This window comes from Scyliorhinus torazame, chromosome 5, assembly GCF_047496885.1.
Source record: "Scyliorhinus torazame isolate Kashiwa2021f chromosome 5, sScyTor2.1, whole genome shotgun sequence".
Taxonomy (NCBI): Eukaryota; Metazoa; Chordata; class Chondrichthyes; order Carcharhiniformes; family Scyliorhinidae; genus Scyliorhinus; species Scyliorhinus torazame.
The window spans coordinates 171,595,659-171,607,361 of record NC_092711.1 but is presented as its reverse complement, the minus strand read 5'-3'; positions in this window follow the sequence as shown (position 1 = coordinate 171,607,361).

The following is an 11,703-nucleotide window of genomic DNA, read 5'->3' as shown; positions in this document are numbered from 1 at the left end:
TATTGAATTCTTTGAGAAGGTGACCAAGAACGTGGATGAAGATAAAGCAGTGGATGTAGTGTACATGGATTTTATAAGGCATTTGATAAGGTTCCCCATGGAAGGCTTATGCAGAAAGTAAGGAGGCATGGGATAGTGGGAAATTTGGCCAGTTGGATAACAAACTGGTTAACTGATAGAAGTCAGAGAGTGGTGGTGGATGCCAAATATTCAGCCTGGAGCCCAGTTACCAGTGGCGTACCGCAGGGATCAGTTTTGGGTCCTCTGCTGTTTGTGATTTTCATTAATGACTTGGATGAGGGAGTTGAAGGGTGGGTCAGTAAATTTGCAGACGATACGAAGATTGGTGGAGTTGTGGATAGTGAGGAGGGCTGTTGTCGGCTGCAAAGAAACATAGATAAGATGCAGAGCTGGGCTGAGAAGTGGCAGATGGAGTTTAACCCTGAAAAGTGTGAGGTTGTCCATTTTGGAAGGACAAATATGAATGTGGAATACAGGGTTAATGGTAGGGTTCTTGGCAATGCGGAGGAGCAGAGAGATCTTGGGGTCTATGGTCATAGATCTTTGAAAGTTGCCACTCAAGTGGATAGAGCTGTGAAGAAGGCCTATGATGTGCTAGTGTTCATTAGCAGAGGGATTGAATTTAAAAGCCGTGAGATGATGATGCAGCTGTACAAAACGTTGGTAAGGCCACATTTGGAGTACTGTGTGCAGTTCTGGTCACCTCATTTTAGGAAGGATGTGGAAGCTTTGGAAAAGGTGCAAAGGAGATTTACCAGGATGTTGCCTGGAATGGAGAGTAGGTGTTACGAGGAAAGGTTAAGGGTGTTAGGCCTTTTCTCATTAGAATGGAGAAAGATGAGGGACGACTTGATAGAGGTTTATAAGAATTATGGAGTTTAATTTAGATAAATGTGAGGTGATGCATTTTGGCAGATCGAATCAGGCCAGGACCTACTCAGTTAATGGTATGGCGTTGGGGAGAGTTATAGAACAAAGAGATCTAGGAGTACAGGTTCATAGCTCCTTGAAGGTGGAGTCGCAGGTGGACAGGGTGGTGAAGAAGGCATTCGGCATGCTTGGTTTCATTGGTCAGAACATTGAATACAGGAGTTGGGACGTCTTGTTGAAGTTGTACAAGACATTGGTACGGCCACACTTGGAATACTGTGTGCAGTTCTGGTCACCCTATTATAGGAAGGATATTATTAAACTGGAAAGAGTGCTGAAAAGATTTACTAGGATGTTGCCGGGACTTGATGGTTTGAGTTATAAGGAGAGGCTGGATAGACTGGGACTTTTTTCCTTGGAGCGTAGGAGGCTTAGGGGTGATCTTATAGAGGTCTATAAAATAATGAGGGGCATAGATAAGGTAGATAGTCAACATCTTTTCCCAAAGGTAGGGGAGTCTAAAACTAGAGGGCATAGGTTTAAGGTGAGAGGAGAAAGATTCATAAGGACCCAGAGGGGCAATTTCTTCACTCAGAGGGTAGTGAGTGTCTGGAATGGGCTGCCAGAGGTAGTTCCAAACGGGTCAGGCTGTATGGCATTAACAACTCACGGGTGACAGGTCATCCCCCGCAACCTCCAGGGCCTGTTCCACGTAGGGGGTGAGGATTCTGATATCCGGCACCCCACCGCCTGTCTGGGAATTCTCCCATCTGTTGTGGGCCAACTTCTCCTGCCTCATACAGAGGAGGCATTGTGAGCTGCGTGCTTCGTTCATCGCGCGGGGGGGGGGGGGGGGGGGCATACAGAGGGGAATGGGGACTATGGTGGGGTGGAGAATATGGGGGATGGGGAGTATGGAGATCGGGAGTATGGGGGGGGATGGGGAGTTTGGGGGGCGATAGGGAGTACGCTGTGTCCATAACTGGAAAATATAGGTAGACACTAACCACTCGGTCCCGAGTTACTGACCATGATCCGATCCTGGCCTCTGCAACCTCCGCCCAGGCCCGGTTGACATCTGTGGGTGACAACCTCCTTCCCACCTCGGGGAACAGTGTGCCCCACGTCTCCTCCATAGCATCCAGTAAAAGCTCGAGCTCTGTATCCGTGAATCTCGGGGCCTGCTTTGGAATTGCATTAGTGCCACGTGGTGTGAATGCTGCCGCATTAGCATGTCCTAAATGGCTCCGGCAGTCACGCCCCCATCAGGACCGGGGAACACCTCCCATTCAGTCCTGGTGTCTACACTTAGCCTCTCAAACAGAGAATTCTGCCCCTTGTTCTTTGCTTCCTGACTTGATTCTCTAAATTGGGGAATTGTGGTCCCTGTGACATCACACTGTCGGGTATGATGCTATTGTGACAGAGTTCTGTGATGTCACGGTACCCACCATGTTTGTTTACGTCATCCCGCATCACCTGTTTCCATAGTTACCCAGTTTAACTCGCTGTTGACAGAATCTTTACCATTGATTTGGTCTTCTACCTGCCAACTGCTCACACAGAAAACGATTGCTAAGAGTGAACATTTTATCCAAGCACTCAGAACAATGATCGTGACTACGTGGATTATATATTGTTGGGCAAATGGTAAGATACACGGAGCAGTTTGTTCCGTTTCTATCGCAAAGATTGATGAAGTGAATACTGTAGAAATTATCCCCGGTGGAGATCAGGCACAACGTGTCAACAGTCAAAATACCTCAGCTGCTGTTGTGTCTGGACAGGAGATCGAAGTTGGAACCGAACAGCCAGAAGAGGAGCTGAACCTCCAGGCCCTCATGTCAGAGATCAAAGGTCAGCTGTTGTGGAGGAGGGTGATCCTGGTACCGAGCGGCCAGAATGACCAGCAGGATCTGGGAGTTTCCCTGGAGATCAGCGAAGGTGTGAGAGACTGTAAAATGATTGACGTGGACAAGCAGCGCACCTGAACCAATGGTTGAATCTCTTACTCCAGCTGTTAATCTTGATGATATTGAATGCCAAATTGAACTGCAGGAAAATAGCGTCAATGGCAGTAGTGATGTGGAAGACAGATCTGCCGGTGAGGTCTCCTCTGTTGCCATCGATCATCATCCAGAGGACCAAACCTCACTGCTCAGCAACACTGAGTGAGCCACTGTGGACAATACCCCATCTTCTTCATAGATGATGAAGAAATAAACAGTATCGATCTAGAATCCGCGTCGGACGCTAGGAGCTTCAGGTCCTCCGGATTTTTATTCGTGCAATTCCCGAGCAGCGGTGAGAATGACACACTGCTGAGCAACATTGAGGGAGCCATAATGGACAATACCACAGCGCGAGGAATGGGTGACAACATCGACCTGGAATCGCTGTTGGACTCAGAGACCTACAATTTCACCGGACTTTTACGCTTGCAGTTCCCGCGTGACACTGAGAGTGAGCAGTCTATTCGGAGACCATTACTGACACATTCTGTTGAGAGAATGCAGTGAAGAAAGGACTGAAAAAAAGTCAAGTCGCTTCAGACACCAGGAACATCGTTGAACGCTATCCCATTTCCGAGAGTGCCCCCTCCCCCGCAACCCTCCCGACCCCCGACCCCACTCCCTCATCACCCTCTACCTGGCCCCTCCCCCCTACCCCAGTGCCCTCTGATCCTCAACGTGCCTGGCCCTCCGAGCTCTACCTCGGCGAATCAACTGGCGAGCCGGCATTCGGGGCGGAAAGCACTCTCGGAAATGGGATATTGTGCAGCACATTAAACAACTCTCTGCACAAACATTTTGATGCCTCTGTCACTTTCCTCCGCAATGCGGGCTGACCCCCGGACACTTTGCCTGTCTCTCCAGACAATCCCCCCTCTCCCTGGCACCAACCCACCCTCCGGCCGTGATCATCTCCCAGGAGCTGTGTCCCAGCCCCTGGGTGTTCGGATGTTGGCTGCTGCGTGTGTGGTGTTGACCCCCACACAGTCTCCAGGCATCAAGGTTCGATTGGAATGTGAGGCAATGACTCCCACATGCTACATGGCCCCACTTGGCACGACACATGGGATTGGGATTCAAGGGTTGGCATGGTGGCGCCGCGAGGGATTGCCCCCCCCAGCGTTTCCCCTCCACCCTCCCATGGTGGCCCACCCCCAGCCGAGGGTTCCCCACACCCCGTCGAGCACTGGGGTGGCAAGACCAGCCCCCCCGGTCTCTTTCCTGTGCACAAAGATTGCTGCTCCCCTTCTCGGCTCCACACGGAAACCCTTCCGCCAGGTGCACGTTTTGAAAAAGGAGTATCAATGGGCGCCGGCGTGACCACTTGCTGGGGAGGCCGGGAAATGACAGGAGGCCATTGGATGACAGGTGGCTCTCGTTAATTGTATGGAAAATGGGCCTTAAATCGGTGATAGTTGGTTTCTGCCACGCTACAGCGGAATTCCGAATTCACCGACGGGAGCAGGCCAGTTGCATTGCAAACTGTTTGGCACCTGGCGCGGTTACTGTTTTTGGCCTCTCCCACTATTTCCCGGCCTCGTTACGCTTGAGCACAGGTGTAATGAGGCCGGAAGATCATGCCCAGAATTTCTGTTGGCACTGGGGAGCTGAACTTAGAGATCAGGCCACCATTTTGAAGAGCACTGTCTCCCTTTCAGGACCCCCACCCATCACCCACTCCCAACTTACGGGCCCTGTACTCCCCCTCCCTTCAAACCCTCCCTCCACCCTCATATTATGGGCAAGCTCCCCCTCGCCCCTTGGAAGAGACAACCTGGGGTGGACCAGGCCGAACGGCACCCAGGGGGGTCATCAGAGACTCCAGGGTGGTCAGGGTAGCTGCAGGGTCGCCCTCTGGCCTTATCCCTGGTATGCGGTCAACTTTGCACTGTCCAGCTGGCACCCTTGCACTGCAACCCTGGCAACCAGGCAGTGCTCCTGCTGGCTCGGCAGTGCCATCCCAGCACCTTGTTCAGTTTGGGTTTAAAGTTAAAGCTAGTTTAATATTCTGATTCAGAACAAAGTTGTGTTTAACAATAGCCAAGCCGTAGTTTTTATGATGTCACTCCTGGAGTGAATCATTCTTTCTGCACACTCTTACAAAATAAACTAAAATATTGGGTTTTGGTCCAGTTTCCTAGACATCGTTGGGGCCGGGTCGAGGATCGTAGTATCGAGGCTGTCTGCTGCTCACAGGTAACTGGAGTCATTGTGATCCCCATAACCTTCAAAGGTTCCCCTGTATATATGGCCAACGTGGCCCTGGAGTCTCGCAGGGCTCGGGGCAAGATGCCCATCCGGAGTTGCCGGAATGTTTATTCCCTGACGATGGAGACGTCAGCTCCCGTATCCGCCTCTATTTCTCGGGAATGGCCATTGACCAAGAGTGTTATCTTTATCAGGGACACCGTAGGGATGATGATGCAGTTTAGTATTGCTCATTCTGACAGCTTGGACTGGCTCATGTTTTTTGGCCACACTTACAGCAATCTTGCGGCTGACATTTGTCGTCCTCCCGGAAGGTTTGCCCAGTACTTCTAGGGTTTTGTGTCTGTCTAGAGATGCCAGAATGTCCTTGCTGAATGTCGAGTTGATGGTGAGTGTGGCACATGAGAGCTTTCATAGGGAATTCTGTCCTGGTATTCCCAGGGATCGTCCCAGCCGTGTAGAATCGGTAACGCTGCAGGTTTACGGACAGTTTAGGGTCGTAATGTTTCTTTACTAAATCCACAAGATGGTTGAACATCTGGGCCCTTTCTCGCCTGTTATGGGCCAACTTCTCCTGTGGGACAGAGAGGGCAATGTGAGCCACATAAAAGCTTCAGTGGCAGCGGAAGGGGGAGCTGTGGCGGGTGACAGGCATGGGCACCGCTGCTGATGATGGGTGGGGTGCGCAGGTTGGTGCCAAGGTGTACTGCGGGTGGGGGTGCTGTGCAAACCACAGGGCCGTGAGAATAAGGGGGTGCAGCCGCGGTGGCGTGTGAGACTGGTGCGAGGTGGCGGATGCTAACTCACCCCTGCTGCCCGATGGAGGTCGTTGATCTTCTTGCGGCACTGGGTGTCGGTCCTCCTGGTGACACCCCCCGAGTTGATGGCCGCTGCCACTGCCTCCCAGGCGGCACTGGCTGACCTGTGGCTGACCCTCCAACCACTTCGAGGAACAATTTATCCCGTGTGGACTCCACCGTGTTCAACAGTCTGGTGAGGTCGGCACGCCTGAATCACTGTGCGGGTCTCCTTGGCCGCATGGCTGTGTGCTGTCTGGGGTTTGCTCTGTGAAATGTGTGAACGTTGTGAGCTTTTGTCCTCTAGAAAATGAGTGAAGAATTGATAATGGAAAATAAGGAGCTGGCTGATGAATTGAACAGAATTGTATCATTGTTCATGAGAAAGGATCCAAGTAACTTTAGGGGTTGCCCATTTAAGGCAGATTTGAGAAGAAGTATTTTCTCTCCGAGCGGGATGTGTCATTGGAACACTCTTCCTCAAAAGGCAGTGGAAGCAGAGTCGGTGAATATATTTACAGCTAACTGGATAGATTCTCGACAAGTAGCAACGTGAATGGTTGTTGGGGGCAGCTGGGAATGTGGCGTTGAGGTTACAATCAGATCAGCCATGATCTTGCTTTTCACCTGATTATTAAGCTGACGTTAGCCACCCTATTTCTGCTTCATCTTACACTTCAGTTCTTTTATCATCCTGGGAGCTCAACGAGTTGTCCTGCTTTTCCTTCTTGTACGAATAAACACTGACGGTACCTGAAGTATTTAATCTCGAGAAGGGGACCACTGTTCTGTTACAGTTTTGCTGCCAATCGTTGGTTGCAATTAATCTGGAATAGGTTCTAAATCCCTTGAAATTGGTCCCAAGTGTTTTTATTCTCGATTCTTTCCTGTTCTTTTCCAGAGCTTATCTAATTCTTGTATGTTCTTATTTTCCCTTTTCCCTAAACGTTGCGGAGACCAGCAGTAAGCAGAAAAATGTGGCGAGAGCAGCGATCGCTAGATCAGCGAGGAGGATAACGGAGCAGTGAGAGCAGCGATCGCTAGATCAGCGAGGAGGATAACGGAGCGGTGAGAGCAGCGATCGCTAGATCAGCGAGGAGGATAACGGAGCAGTGAGAGCAGCGATCGCGAGATCAGCGGGGAGGATAACGGAGCGGTGAGAGCAGCGATCACTAGATCAGCGAGGAGGATAACGGAGCAGTGAGAGCAGCGATCGCTAAATCAGCGAGGATAATGGAGCGGTGAGAGCAGCGATCGTTAGATGAGCGAGGAGGATAACAGAGCAGTGAGAGCAGTGATCGCTGGATCAGCGAGGAGGATAACGGTGCGGTGAGAGCAGCGATCGCTAGATCAGCGAGGGGGATAACGGAACGGTGAGAGCAGCGATCGCGAGATCAGCGAGGAGGATAACGGAGCGGTGAGAGCAGCGATCGCTCGATCAGCGAGGAGGATAACGGAGCAGTGAGAGCAGCAATCGCTAGATCAGCGAGGAGGATAACGGAGCAGTGAGAGCAGCGATCGCCAGATCAGCGAGGAGGATAACGGAGCGGTGAGAGCAGCGATCGCTCGATCAGCGAGGAGGATAATGGAGCAGTGAGACAGCGAGCGGGAGACCAGCAGCATGGATAAACGCTCCACTGAAACAGATTATTTGCTCAAATTCAACTTGTGTTTAATCCAATTTCTTCATTCAAATGTAGTTGTATGTAGACAAACTTAAAATGTTTACTGATATAATTTGCCTTTGTTCATAGATATACAATGTGTAAAATAGAAATTTTAATGTCATGTATTTAATTAAGTTTACTTTTTAATTAGGTTTACTTATTGGTTTTAAATTAATTAATTGATCTAGCTTGCATTAGAGGTATTTATATTAAATTCAATGTTTACAGATTTAACCCTACACGCCTCCTTGTGTTGTGATGATCGATGTGAATGTTTCTTCCAGCTCCAATCACACATTCACAGAGAGGGAAAAATGACAAAGAGAGGGAGAAAGAGTGAGAGTGTGGGAGAAAGACTGAAGGCCTCGGGCCCTGTTGACAGAACTCTGCTCACAGCCTGCTCAGTGTCTGCTCCCTCATGGCCTCTGTTTCAGTGCCAGCTCTGCTCAAAGTCTCACCCACTGTCACCACACTTTGTCCCAGGGTAGATGGGCGTTATAACCTGCCTGCTTACCATTGGCTGGAGACTAATGACAATCCCACAATCCTGTGGGAGTATGAGCTTCCCCAATGAGGGGGGCGGAGAAATCATTAGCAGACTCCCTGTATAAATAAAGCTGGCCAGTTTGGAACTAGCAGGAAGGAGTAAGCAGCAAGTGAGGTTGCTGCTGTAGTGTATATATATGTTATTGTAAATAAATGTTATTTCTTTGTATCCTTGAAACTCGTGCTGGATTCTTCGTGGCCCTCACAAAACTGGCGACGAGAATTAAAGTGAATAGCTGTCTACACTACTGAAGCCACCTCCCTGGATTTTTGTTGGATACAGTTTGGAAGTAGTTTTCTATTACACCATGCCTCTGTATGGACGTTTGAATGTTTTTGATGCTGCGCTGGAAAGCTGGAACCAGTATGCACAACGGATGCGTTACTATTTCCGGGCAAACAATATCACCTAAAATGAGCGCCAGGTGGTCATATTGCTCACCGCCTTTGGCCCGCATACGTTTGGGGTGATTAGGAGCCTTACGTACCCAACTTTGCCGGACACCAAAACGCTTGAGGAACTTGCGAATTTAGTGGGGCAGCATTTTAACCCAGCCCCGTCCACGATAGTCCAACATTACCGGTTTAATACCGCTGAGAGGACCCCTGGAGAATCCCTTGCCGACTTTCTATCCAGGCAACGCAGGATTGAGGAGTACTGTGACTATGGTGAGACCTTGTCAGAAATGTTACGCGACCGTTTGGTTTGCGGTATTAATAATGCGGCCACCCAGAGAAAGTTGTTATCTCAGCCAACATTGACTTTTCAACAGGCCATTCAAATAGTATTGTCCCGAGAGAGTGCAGAACGAGGAGTGCAGGAGATACAGGGAATGGAAGTGCATGCCTTGGGGCACGACCACTTCTGTCCGAAAACGTCCCCCCGCACTCCTGCGGCACCTTGGGCGAGACGACGTCCGGATCGACGACAGTGGCCGTCGGACATTCCTCCCCGAAGGGAGCCTTCTCCAGAACCAATGGATGAGGAGCCATGTCCGTGTCAGACTTGTAGGCGCCGACCCCGTCGCGGACGCCGGTCCTGGGGGCGCCAGAGGCGCCGTCGTTCCGACCGAAACTGGGACCAGCCCATGGGCCGTACCTTCCATGTGGATGAACCTGCGGCGACTACTCCTGAGGACGTGGAGACGGAGGACGACTGCCTGCAGCTCCATTGTGTGGCAGCTCCCCGTGTGGCCCCCATTAAGGTGACAGTACGGGTCAATGGTCACCCGCTTGAGATGGAGTTGGACACTGGCGTAGCGGTCTCCGTGATCGCCCAGAGGACATTCGACCGCATCAAGCATGGTATACAGACCCTTACATGAACCGACACACAGGCCAGGTTGGCCACCTACACGGGGGAACCATTGGACAGCGCAGGAACTACGATGACCCCTGTTGTTTATAGACGCCAGGAGGAGCGTTTCCCATTTATCGTGGTGCGCGGCCATGGGCCCAGCCTGTTGGGTCGGGACTGGTTGCGCCATTTGCGCTTGCAGTGGCAGCACATCCTCCAAACAGTTTCTGGAGGGTTGACTGAGGTGCTAGGACGATACCCAGATGTATTCCAGCCCGGTTTGGGGAAAATAAAAGGGGCCGTAGCCCGTATCCAAGTCGAACCAGGAGCCACGCCGCGCTATTTCCGGGCGCGCCCGGTGCCTTACGCCTTGCTCGAGAAGGTAGAAGGGGAGCTCACTCATTTGGAAACTTTGGGTATTATCAGGCCCATCCGTTTCGCTGACTGGGCAGCACCAATTGTACCTGTAATGAAGCCAGATGCCACAGTTCGCTTGTGCAGCGACTATAAACTTCCAGTGAATACACGGCTTCCCTACTCGACCGATATCCAATGCCTCGCATAGTGGATCTCTACGCAAAGCTTGCAGGTGGACTCTCGTTCACAAAATGAGTGAGTCACGCCTACCTACAGTTGGAGCTGGACCCTGCCTCCCGACCATATGTAACGATTAATACACACCGGGGCCTGTATGAATGTACATGTTTGCCCTTTGGAGTATCCTCTGCCTGCGCTATTTTTCAACGTGTTATGGAGGGCATTTGAGAGGTTTACTGTGCGGCGCTGTCTACTTAGATGACGTTTCGATCACAGGGACGCTGGAGCAGGAGCATTTGGAAAATCTGGAGGCTGTCGTTAAGACTCTTTTCGGAGGCTGGCGTCTTTTTACGTCGCTCAAAGTGCGTCTTTCAGGCAAAGGAAGTAGTCTACCTGGGTTATTGGGTGGAACACGAAGGTTTGCACCCCGTCGCAGAGAAGGTGCGATCAATTCAACAGGCCCCGCCCCGACTGACACTTCGCATCTTTGTTCTTTTCTTGGCCTCGTAAACTATTACGGGAAGTTCCTCCCAATCTGGCAACTACGCTGGCCTCGTTGCATCTTCTGCTAAAGACAAATCACACCTGGGTTTGGGGTCAGCCGCAAGAAACTGCTTTCCGGCGGGTAAAACAACAATTGTCGTCGTCCGGGTTACTAACCCACTATGATCCTGGAAAGCCTTTGCTTGTCACATGTGATGCATCCCCGTATGGTATTGGAGTCATCCTGTCCCACAAGATGGAGAACGGTGCCGAGCGGCCGATAGCTTTCGCCTCCCGCACATTGACTGCAGCGGAAAAAAAGTATGCGCAGATCGAGAAGGAGGGCCTTGCAGTGGTCTTTGCGGTGAAACGTTTCCGCCAGTACGTGTATGGCCGCCACTTCACTTTCGTGACTGATCATAAGCCTCTGCTGGGACTTTTCAGAGAGGATAAGCCAATACCGCCCATTGCTTCCGCACGGATCCAGCGCTGGGCTTTGTTGCTCACTGCATACGAGTATTCTCTGGAGCACAAACCAGGAACGCAGATAGCGAATGCCGACGCACTGAGCCGATTGCCTTTATCGACCGGCCCCATGTCGACCCCCACGACCGGTGAGGTGGTTGCAACCCTAAATTTTATGGACACCTTGCCTATCACGGCATCACAAATCCGTGAGTAGACCCAGACGGAGCCAGTCCTGTCAAAGGTTCGACACATAGTGGGCAGCAGAGACAGCTCCCAGGCGAGTTGCAGGCATTTTCCTCCAAGCTGTCAGAATTCAGCGTGGAAGACGGCATCCTCTTGTGGGGGACGCGTGTGATTGTCCCGGAAAAAGGACAGGAACTGATCCTAAGAGACTTGCACAATGGGCATCCAGGTGTGACCAAAATGAAAATGTTGGCCCGGAGTTATGTTTGGTAGCCAGGCATCGACACCGACATTGAGAAGGTAGCCCAAAACTGCTCCATTTGCCAGGAGCTTCAGCCGGCCGTGCCCCTACATCACTGGGAATGGCCAGGGCGGCCTTGGGCACGCTTGCATGCAGATTTTGCAGGCCCTTTTCAAGGATCCATGTTCCTTCTATTAATCGACGCCCAGTCTAAATGGCTAGAGGTGCATAAGATGCAGGAGACAACGTCCTGCGCAACAATTGAGAAGATGCATTTGTCTTTTAGTACACATGGCCTCCCCGAGGTGCTGGTCACGGATAACGGCACTCCATTCACCAGTGAGGAGTTTGCGAGGTTCATTAAGATGAACGG